Source organism: Silurus meridionalis, chromosome 16 (genome assembly GCF_014805685.1).
Source record: "Silurus meridionalis isolate SWU-2019-XX chromosome 16, ASM1480568v1, whole genome shotgun sequence".
Taxonomy (NCBI): Eukaryota; Metazoa; Chordata; class Actinopteri; order Siluriformes; family Siluridae; genus Silurus; species Silurus meridionalis.
The window spans coordinates 1,026,418-1,036,907 of NC_060899.1; positions in this window are offsets into that span (position 1 = coordinate 1,026,418).

The window sequence follows — 10,490 nt, forward strand, 5'->3', positions numbered from 1 at the left end:
GGAACGCTGCCTCCGGAGCACTCAGCCAGCTTGAAAGCCGACGGCGGTGCATTCTGGGTAATGTAGTCGATACCTGCGCGCGACGTTACGCCCCACAACGCGGATCGCTCAGGCAATAAACTACATGTACACGCGTGCACAGCGGCATGGAGCAATAAAGCCGTGTGTAGACTGCTGAGAGCTAGATAAAGAGAGAGATAGATAAAGAGAGAAAAAGAGATTTATTTATAACCTATTTCACCTGCACAATGAGCAAACAGAGGCCATAAAACACTCATTATAACACTTTATAATCTCTTTATTCACCGCAGCACGCCATTTTATTTCTCCACCAACTAGTGTTTAATTATAAATAAACAACACGACCATATAAATATTATTTCTATTTTATATCAAATAATCTTTATTCATATTATTCTATTGACTTTTAAAGCTTTTTACGCGTTATAAAGTAAATATCAGTTGCATATACATATATCACTACATGCTGCATAAATATTATTACATATCAAAGTAATAAATACATATTTGTAGTTAAATAGTCATGATTATCATATTTGTTAATCATTTAATGAATGTAATTATAAAATAAATGTATGCCTTGTTATTTTAATATCAATCAATCAATCAATCAATCAATCAACCCATCAAAAGTTTATTTATAGACCACCTTTTATAACAAGTGTAATACTAATTAAAACAATTAGAAAATTCACAACCACACACGAGAAAAACACTGGAATTTAACATCCAAAGAATTAAAAGCCAAAGAATAGAATAATAGTGATAATAACATTAATTTACTATAAATATTACAAATTTACTTATGATACTATTATACATTAGAATACTGTTTATCAAAAAATGTGTTGTGGGCATTTGATACATATTTTATGTTATTATTATTATTATCATTATTATTTTTATATTTATATGAATGATTTATAATCGGAAGTCATTATTATTATAGTATTAATTATAAATAATGGTAATATAATAAAAAAATGATATAACAAAATCTTATATTTTAAACAAACTCAAATTTTCTTAATCAATTATTATATAATTCATAAATTATATAATAAATATATTTGTATTATATTATTTTGTTAAGCTACATTCTTATCATATTTTATGTACATAATTACATTTGTATATAGAATATAAATATCATTCATTTAAATGTAAAATCAATAGTTATCTATTATGTTAATTGTTAATAATATTATGATTTATTATATATTTCAATGGTGATAGTATATAATAGTTATATTAAATTTTTTGTGGGATCTTATTTAAATAAAGTATAAAATATAATTAATATTCTATACAAAAGTGACAATTGATATAATCTCATTAATTGTATATGAATATCATTCTTTTTAAAATTACAAGTAGTTAATTATAATATTGTTATAGTATTTAATATTATATTATAGATTTTCTTCTCATAAAAAATGTTAATTAGAATTGTTGTAAAATTCTAAATAATTAAATTATAATTCATGAATATTTTTTTTATGTAACGAGTTCCCACACAAGTCACATTTTTTTAATTATTTATTTCAATAATTAGTGTTTCATCTGCTTGGTTTGTTTCTAGAATATCTGACTGTGAACCTCATCACAGGAAAATGAAGTCGGTGTCCGTCCGATCATCTGTGTGTGAATCAGGGTCAGTAAACTTTTGGATTCTTTCTGTACGAAAACCAAAGGGCTTCCAAAAAACACAAAATATAAAAATATAAAGTTAGTTATAAACTACCCTGGGGGTGATTTTCCATCAGGTTACTGGATTTCACATGACAACAAATATTTTGTTAAAACTTATATAAAGACAAAAACAGATTTTATATTTAACAATAATACATTATGTACCATTTTATTCAAATGCTTTATTTTTAAATAAATTCCACATAACAAAACAAAGTTTCCACATTTTCTACATATTTTATGTGACAAACTCATTAGATCTAATTATTATTATATTAATAATAATAATAATAATAATAATAATAATAATAATAATAATAAAACAATTCTGTGTTTATATCATTAATCATTTACATTTGCAACATTTCGCAGACGTCCTCGTCCAGAGCAATGTACAAAAAGATCAATCAAGTAAATAAATAAGTGAGGGAAGAATTAATAAGTGAATGAGTGAAAGATGTAATAAGTGAGTGAGGGATGAGTGAATAAATGAGAGATTTGATAAGTGAGTGAGGGATGAGTGAATGAATGAGAGATTTGATAAGTGAGTGAGGGATGAGTGAATGAATGAGAGATTTAATAAGTGAGTGAGGGATGAGTGAATGAGTGAGAGATTTAATAAGTGAGTGAGAGATGAGTGAATGAATGAGAGATTTGATAAGTGAGTGAGGATGAGTGAATGAGTGAGAGATTTGATAAGTGAGTGAGGATGAGTGAATGAATGAGAGATTTAATAAGTGAGTGAGGATGGGTGAATGAGTGAGAGATGTAATAAGTGAGTGAGGATGAGTGAATGAATGAGAGATTTAATAAGTGAGTGAGGATGAGTGAATGAGTGAGAGATGTAATAAGTGAGTGAGGGATGAGTGAATGAATGAGAGATTTAATAAGTGAGTGAGGGATGAGTGAATGAGTGAGAGATGTAATAAGTGAGTGAGGGATGAGTGAATGAGTGAGATTTAATAAGTGAGTGAGGATGAGTGAATGAATGAGAGATTTGATAAGTGAGTGAGGGATGAGTGAATGAATGAGAGATTTGATAAGTGAGTGGGGATGAGTGAATGAGTGAGAGATTTAATAAGTGAGTGAGGATGAGTGAATGAGTGAGAGATGTAATAAGTGAGTGAGGGATGAGTGAATGAATGAGAGATTTGATAAGTGAGTGAGGATGAGTGAATGAATGAGAGATTTGATAAGTGAGTGAGGGATGAGTGAATGAGTGAGAGATGTAATAAGTGAGTGAGGGATGAGTGAATGAATGAGAGATTTGATAAGTGAGTGAGGGATGAGTGAATGAGTGAGAGATTTAATAAGTGAGTGGGGATGAGTGAATGAGTGAGAGATGTAATAAGTGAGTGAGGATGAGTGAATGAATGAGAGATTTGATAAGTGAGTGAGGGATGAGTGAATGAGTGAGAGATTTAATAAGTGAGTGAGGGATGAGTGAATGAATGAGAGATTTGATAAGTGAGTGAGGATGAGTGAATGAATGAGAGATTTGATAAGTGAGTGAGGGATGAGTGAATGAGTGAGAGATTTAATAAGTGAGTGAGGGATGAGTGAATGAATGAGAGATTTGATAAGTGAGTGAGGGATGAGTGAATGAGTGAGAGATTTAATAAGTGAGTGAGGATGAGTGAATGAATGAGAGATTTGATAAGTGAGTGAGGATGGGTGAATGAATGAGAGATTTAATAAGTGAGTGAGGGATGAGTGAATGAGTGAGAGATTTAATAAGTGAGTGAGGGATGGGTGAATGAATGAGAGATTTAATAAGTGAGTGAGGGATGAGTGAATGAGTGAGAGATTTGATAAGTGAGTGAGGGATAAGTGAATGAGTGAGAGATTTAATAAGTGAGTGAGGGATGAGTGAATGAATGAGAGATTTGATAAGTGAGTGAGGGATGAGTGAATGAGTGAGAGATTTAATAAGTGAGTGGGGATGAGTGAATGAGTGAGAGATTTAATAAGTGAGTGAGGATGAGTGAATGAGTGAGAGATTTAATAAGTGAGTGAGGATGAGTGAATGAATGAGAGATTTAATAAGTGAGTGAGGATGAGTGAATGAGTGAGAGATTTAATAAGTGAGTGAGGATGAGTGAATGAATGAGAGATTTAATAAGTGAGTGAGGATGAGTGAATGAGTGAGAGATGTAATAAGTGAGTGAGGGATGAGTGAATGAGTGAGAGATGTAATAAGTGAGTGAGGGATGAGTGAATGAGTGAGAGATTTAATAAGTGAGTGAGGGATGGGTGAATGAATGAGAGATTGAAAGGATGAATGAGCGAGTGTGTGTACGGACATTAGGACCATGGGCAGGAGGTGTGTGTGAGATGCAGGAGGTGTGTGTGTGTGTGAGAGAGAGAGAGAGAGAGAGAGAGGAGATCAGGTTCAGTGTGTGTATGATGCTGAACCTCACGCTGAACTTCATCCTGAACTCACTGCTACAGCCACCAACCCTCATCCCTACCCGTTACCATGGAGACGCCTCACTGTCTCACGCTGGCATCACATTCGGCTCAGGGAGTGCCAAGAAAGACGACGAGTGAGAGAGGAGAGAAAAAGGGGGAGAAGAGGAAGAAATAAATTAAAGGGAGAATAAAGAAAAAGGAATACAGTGATAGATAAAATAAAGAAGGGGGAAGATAGGAGAGAAAAGATAAAGGAAAAAGAGGAAAAGAAGAGAGCAGAGGAGAGATGAGAAAAAGAGCAGAGGAGGAAAAGGAGAGTAGAGGAGAGAGAAGGTGAGGGGAAGATAGGAGAGGAAAGATGAGTGAAGAAGAGAAGAAGAGAAGGAGAAAGTAGTGTTTATTACTATAGAAAAATAAAAGTATATATTACTACTTCTGTGGGCATATTTAAATGTGTGAATAACTAAGTTTTATGTACTCAAATTAATAAGTTGTGTAGTAGCCACGCCCGAAACAGACCACGCCCCCAACAAGCCACGCCCCCAGCACCCCACACCGGTGCTGTGGAATTGTACGTTTTTAACTATGAACAAAGCTCAAAGCTTTTTAAACTTTATAGACTGAAGCATGCAGCTTCAGGGACGTTCATTTGTTGCAAATGTTGCAGGTGCAAAGTAACATTTTAATCCATTCATTAAAACTGAAATTGTTTGTCTACAAAAGTTCAATGTTCTTTAATTAGTATTTTCTTCTTCTCCTGTAGTTTAAAAGTTCACACAAAAATAAAGATGGTGCCATCAGTTACTCAACCTCATGTTGCTCTAAAACAACAAGACATTTATACATATTCAGAACACAAATAAATAAAGTTTAATACCTGATACCTGAGAGATTTCTGTCCGATGCAGTTATTAGGATCAATTCTTTTTAGTTTACACAAAGCATTTGTGTTGCTTTATAAAAATGAGGTTGTCCACCAGACCCACATGGATTACGTTAATGATGTCTCTGCTACGTTTTTGGACACTGAATGTGCTATTCACACAGTCTGTGTGTGGAGGGACAGAGGTCTCAGATTTCATAAACTTCCTTTGTGTTTCTGAATGAAAGTGAAAAAACTGTATATGAAAGGAAATACGTTCACCAACATTTCGAGTCTGAAGGATGATAATTGGATGAACGTATTGGTAACAAAACTGTAATATTGTCTTTAATACATTTTACTGGGTATTTTTATTGTATGGTACTTTAGATTTTATAGTTGAATGTACATTTTAGTTGACAAAACAATATTAAATACCTTCATGATAACGTCATCTTGTCAATCAGTTTCTTTCTTTGTTAAGATGTTATTTACATGGACTTTATATAAAAAAAACTCTAGTAAAAATCCTCTGTTTTGACCCAGAAAGTCCCAAAATAAACCCTTCATTTTGAAACGAAATTCAGTGACGGAACTGAACAACCTGCCGCAGGACTTCTGGCTTCTTTATGGATTATTTATAATAATATATACATCAAAAAAACAACACTTTTCATTATATCCATCAGGTATTTCTTGACCTTGAAAAGGTCGACTCTTCTTTATTAAGTGTAAAGAAAAAAAAAAAAAAATTGGCAAACTTGTTTTTTTTTCACTAAAATAAATGAAATAAATGTTTTGTTGTTTGCTTGCTTTCGTATATAATTCAATAAAAAGATAAGTAATTTGACAGAACAAAATATTTTAAAGCATTTAGTCTATTCAACTGAAAATAAGTGTTAGTACATCTTACAATTTTACAATCTTACAAGTTTATCAAGTAAACATTACTTCTGTTTTTTAGGGCAACCAGTTTCCTCAAAATTTTAATAAACTCAACTCAGTGTAAGAAAAAAACTAGAAATATTATTATTATTTAATAACTACAATTAAAACTGTACAAAAAACTGATTGATTTAATATAAACATATTACATTTAAACATAATTCTAATAAAATATTTTTCTGAATTATTTATTTTAAAGATTTAATGAAATATAAAATATAATGAATAATGTTGTTTGATCATTAAATAGAACATTTAATCATCTTCTCCAACAGATTTATTTATTCTTATACTATATTAATTTTATTTTCAAATGTTTCTGTTTTTGTTTTTATTCTAATATATTTTTTCCTTCTGGTTTTTATTCTCATTATATTTCTTTTATTTCAAGATTTTTACATTTCTGATTATATTTTATTTATTTGATGATTTTTATTTCGCGGGTTTGTAAAATGTTCCTCTAACACCGAGTTTTTCTTTCACTACATCAAATAGCTAATAAACTGAGTGTAAATAAATGTATTATAGTTATTAATAGTGAAATGGCACGTGGCACAGCTGGCACACACACACACACACACACACACACACACACACACACACACACACACACAGCTAATTGTGAGCTATTAGTCTCCACTCCAGCTAATGACGTGTCTTATTAAACAGAGAATTCCAAATGAGGCGCGTTAAATCAGAAAGTTTTCCCTTTTTAATGAACCTCATTTATATGGAAATGGAGCACGATGGCGGAGACGATCAACACACAGGAAAGTCCGAGCATACAGTGTGTGTTACAGTGTGTGTTACAGTGTGTGTCACAGTGTGTGTCACAGTGTGTGTCACAGTGTGTGTCACAGTGTGTTACAGTGTGTGTTACAGTGTGTGTCACAGTGTGTCTCAGTGTGTGTCACAGTGTGTGTTTCAGTGTGTGTTACAGGGTGTGTCACAGTGTGTGTTACAGTGTGTGTTACAGTTTGCGTCACAGTGTATTACAGTGTGTGTCACAGTGTGTGTCACAGTGTGTGTTACAGTGTGTTACAGTGTGTTACAATGTGCGTCACAGTGTATTACAGTGTGTGTCACAGTGTGTGTCACAGTGTGTGTTACAGTGTGTTACAGTGTGCGTCACAGTGTATTACAGTGTGTGTCACAGTGTGTGTTACAGTGTGTGTTACAATTTTAATTTTAGAGAGTCTTTTATTTTCATGGCCTTGTTTTAAACGTGAGAAGCAGATTTTAACTCCTACAGCAGTGGTGGGATTTAACTAAAGCGCAAGTCAAAGAATTCTGTCAACAGAACACTCTCAATATCACAAGAGACATTGCCAGATCTCTAAAAGCTCTGGAGATAGAGACAGTGGAACTCCAGCGTTTGGAGACCACAGGAAATCGAGGACATATTGAAGCCCTCAAAAGCAAAAAAAGCCTAAATGAACGACCTTCTGGACACTACAGCACAGGGGGCGCTGTTCCACTCACGATTTAAAAGCGTCACTGAGATGGATGCTCCTTCTAAGTTCTTCTGGACAGAAAAGATTCATGCATTCTGTGAGAACAGAATCAGGGGATCTCGTGTCAGAGCCTTCTGAAATTCACCAGCAGACAGTCAGCTGTATAGCAGTGAGAGGTCAGGGGCTCAGGAGGTGGAGGAGAGCTTCCTCAAGGACTTGCCAAAGCTCATAGTCAGTGGCCAAGGAGTTGGACTGGGCGTTGACACTGGCTGAGCTTCAGAAGGGTCTCCAGGGCCTAAACCTAACCCTTACCCGAGTGAATAGGGTGAGTGGATGAGTGAGAAAAAGAAAGGAAGACTAAGTGAATGAATGTGTAAGTGAGAGAGTGTGTAAGAGAAAGTGAGAGAATAAGTGAGAGATAAAGTGAGTGGGTGACAAGGATTGAGTGAGGAAAAAAAACGTGTACCCCTCCTTCCTTTAAAAGGCACATCTCACTATACAGATTATTATGATAGATTTTTTTTTTTGTAGCCATTACTACAAAAAATTACTACCGTTAGTACTATTTATAAAGTCAATTCTGCCCTCTAGTGGACACATTTAACAATGCATTTTAAACTCGAAGCTTAACACTGACAATTTTATATATAAATATAAATAAATATCACTGAAGAACTGAGAACTGTTTGAGGAATTTTACTCTATTGGACAATAAATTGGATCGTTTTTGTTGATATTGTAAGTTGCACCACAGGAACCTTCTCACCAAATCAGAAGCTGACTTTACTAACACCCTTGGAGCTGAATGAATCTCCACAAAACATTTAGAGAAACATCTTCCCAGAAGAGTGGAGTTTATTACAACAGCAAATGAAACTAAATGTGGAACGGAGCGTTCAAACATAGAACATACAATCTTATAGTCAGGCGTCCACAAACGTCGGGTAATATAGTGAGTATAATCAAGTCTGTCTGTCTGTCTGTCTGGTCTGGTCTGTCTGTCTGTCTTTCTGGTCCGTCTGGTCTGGATCCTGGTTTGTATTTTGTACAGTATTGGTCACATTGTTGACCTCTAAAAACCACTACAACACTGTAGGTTAAAGCCAATGGTTTAATCAATAAAGAAAAAAAGTAAAAACAAGTAAACAGAATCACAGACAATTTGCATAAATACAGAGATCGATAATTACAGGACATACAGACAAGAATCTTAAAAAAATAAAAATAAAGTAAAGAAAAGAGTAAAAATAAGCTTTGGTGCAACAGATTGAAACATTTTTTCAGCGTGGTTTTTTTTTTGTAATACTGTAATTTTCTGAAATATTTGACGCCCCAAAAAAAAAAATCATGTCTCAGTTGTATGGAAGATGATGAGAAGTGACACGTTTTATTACTCAGAACACGTGCGCTCGAATTTTCTGTCTCATAGTCCAGAACAAACTACAGCAGGAAATCAACAGGAAATGATCAATAAAAAAAAAGGAGAACATTTTCTGCTGAAATACACAAAATCACCGCACGCCGAAAAACTCACAACAAGACCGACGATTAAAACACGACGATTCACGACCCGAAACACGGCGTTTTAGCACCACGTGCGTGATCAGGAAACAAACCTTAATAATGAATCAGAGAAAATATACAAATGACTAAATCAATTAAAACACACGGAAACGATAAATTCACTCTTTACGTCAAAACTCCGATCTTTTCTTCCTGCTGCATTTTATCATCATTTAATTGGGTTTTCGAAGCTCAGGTTCCTCCTGCAGTACAAAAATAAAACAAACTCGGAGAAATCAAGCAGGATTAAAAAAATAAGTGCTAAAGAAAAGCTCATCTCTACAGTCAGTTTTTTTTTTAGATCTATAAAAATAGTTTAAAAATCTAACAAGAGCTCGGTACAGTGTCTCGATTTATTTATCTACACGATAAAATCCGATCGAGTCTGAAGGCCGCGTGGCCGTGACGAGGTCGGCGTCAAAACACGGGGAAAAAAGAAAAGAAAAAGGAATAAATAAATAACGTGACTTTGCTCTTTCCCTCCTGAGACGCCGGCACGTGACGACAGAAACGCCAAAGAGAAAACAAACAAAAAAACAACCCCCCAGAATTTAAACGTCTCATTACATTATTAAGCAAATTATTAAAATAAATATAAAAACAATAAACATTAGCAAAAAATATCAAAAATAAAAGAAGGAGTTGTAGAAAAAAAAACAAGAACAAAAATGTGTTTTGTTTTAAAAGTGATAAAAAAATAAATCAGTAATTTCCCCAGACTGCAGTGATTTATTATTTATATGATTTCATTTTAATACATGATTTAATTTCTTAATAATAACAGTTACAGGCAATTAAAATATTCACGAGAGAGACAGAGAGAGAGAGAGAGAGAGAGAGAGAGAGAGAGAGAGAGAGAGAGAGAGAGAGAAGCAGAAATGTGTCGTGAAGGAGGTGGAAAAAAAATGAAACGATCGAATGACGTCAACAATCACTGGGAAAGAGCAAGAGGTCACTTTTACACGATTTGGCAATTGAGAAGTGCACAGTATCAGACAGAGAAAAAAAGAGAAAGAGAGAGAAAGAAAGAAGGAAAGAGTGAGGGAGGGTAAGAGGGAGAGAGAGAGAAGTGAGAGAGGGAAGGAGGAAGATCAGGAAAGAGAGAGAAAGCAAAAAGAAAGAGACGTGGGGGAATTTATACACAAAAAAATTCAGAGTGAGAATAGCTTCACTAAAACTCTCACACACACACACACACACTCTCTCTCTCTCTCTCTCTCTCTCTCTCTCTCTCTCTCTCTCACTCTCTCTCACTCTCTCTCACTCTCTCTCACTCTCTCTCACTCTCTCTCACTCTCTCTCTCGGAAAGAAAGAACACGGACACTTTTTCCACAAACAGAAATAAAAATCTGAAGCCACCTGAATCACTTAAGGACACTTGAGAGAAGACTGTATTGTAGAGAGAGTGAGAGAGAGAGAGAGAGAGAGAGAGAGAGAGAGAGAGAGAGAGAGAGAGAGGGAGAGAGAGAGTGGGTGAGAGTGAAAGAGAGAGGGAGAGAGAGAGAGAGAGAGAGAAGGGGAGAGAGAGGGAGAGAGAGAA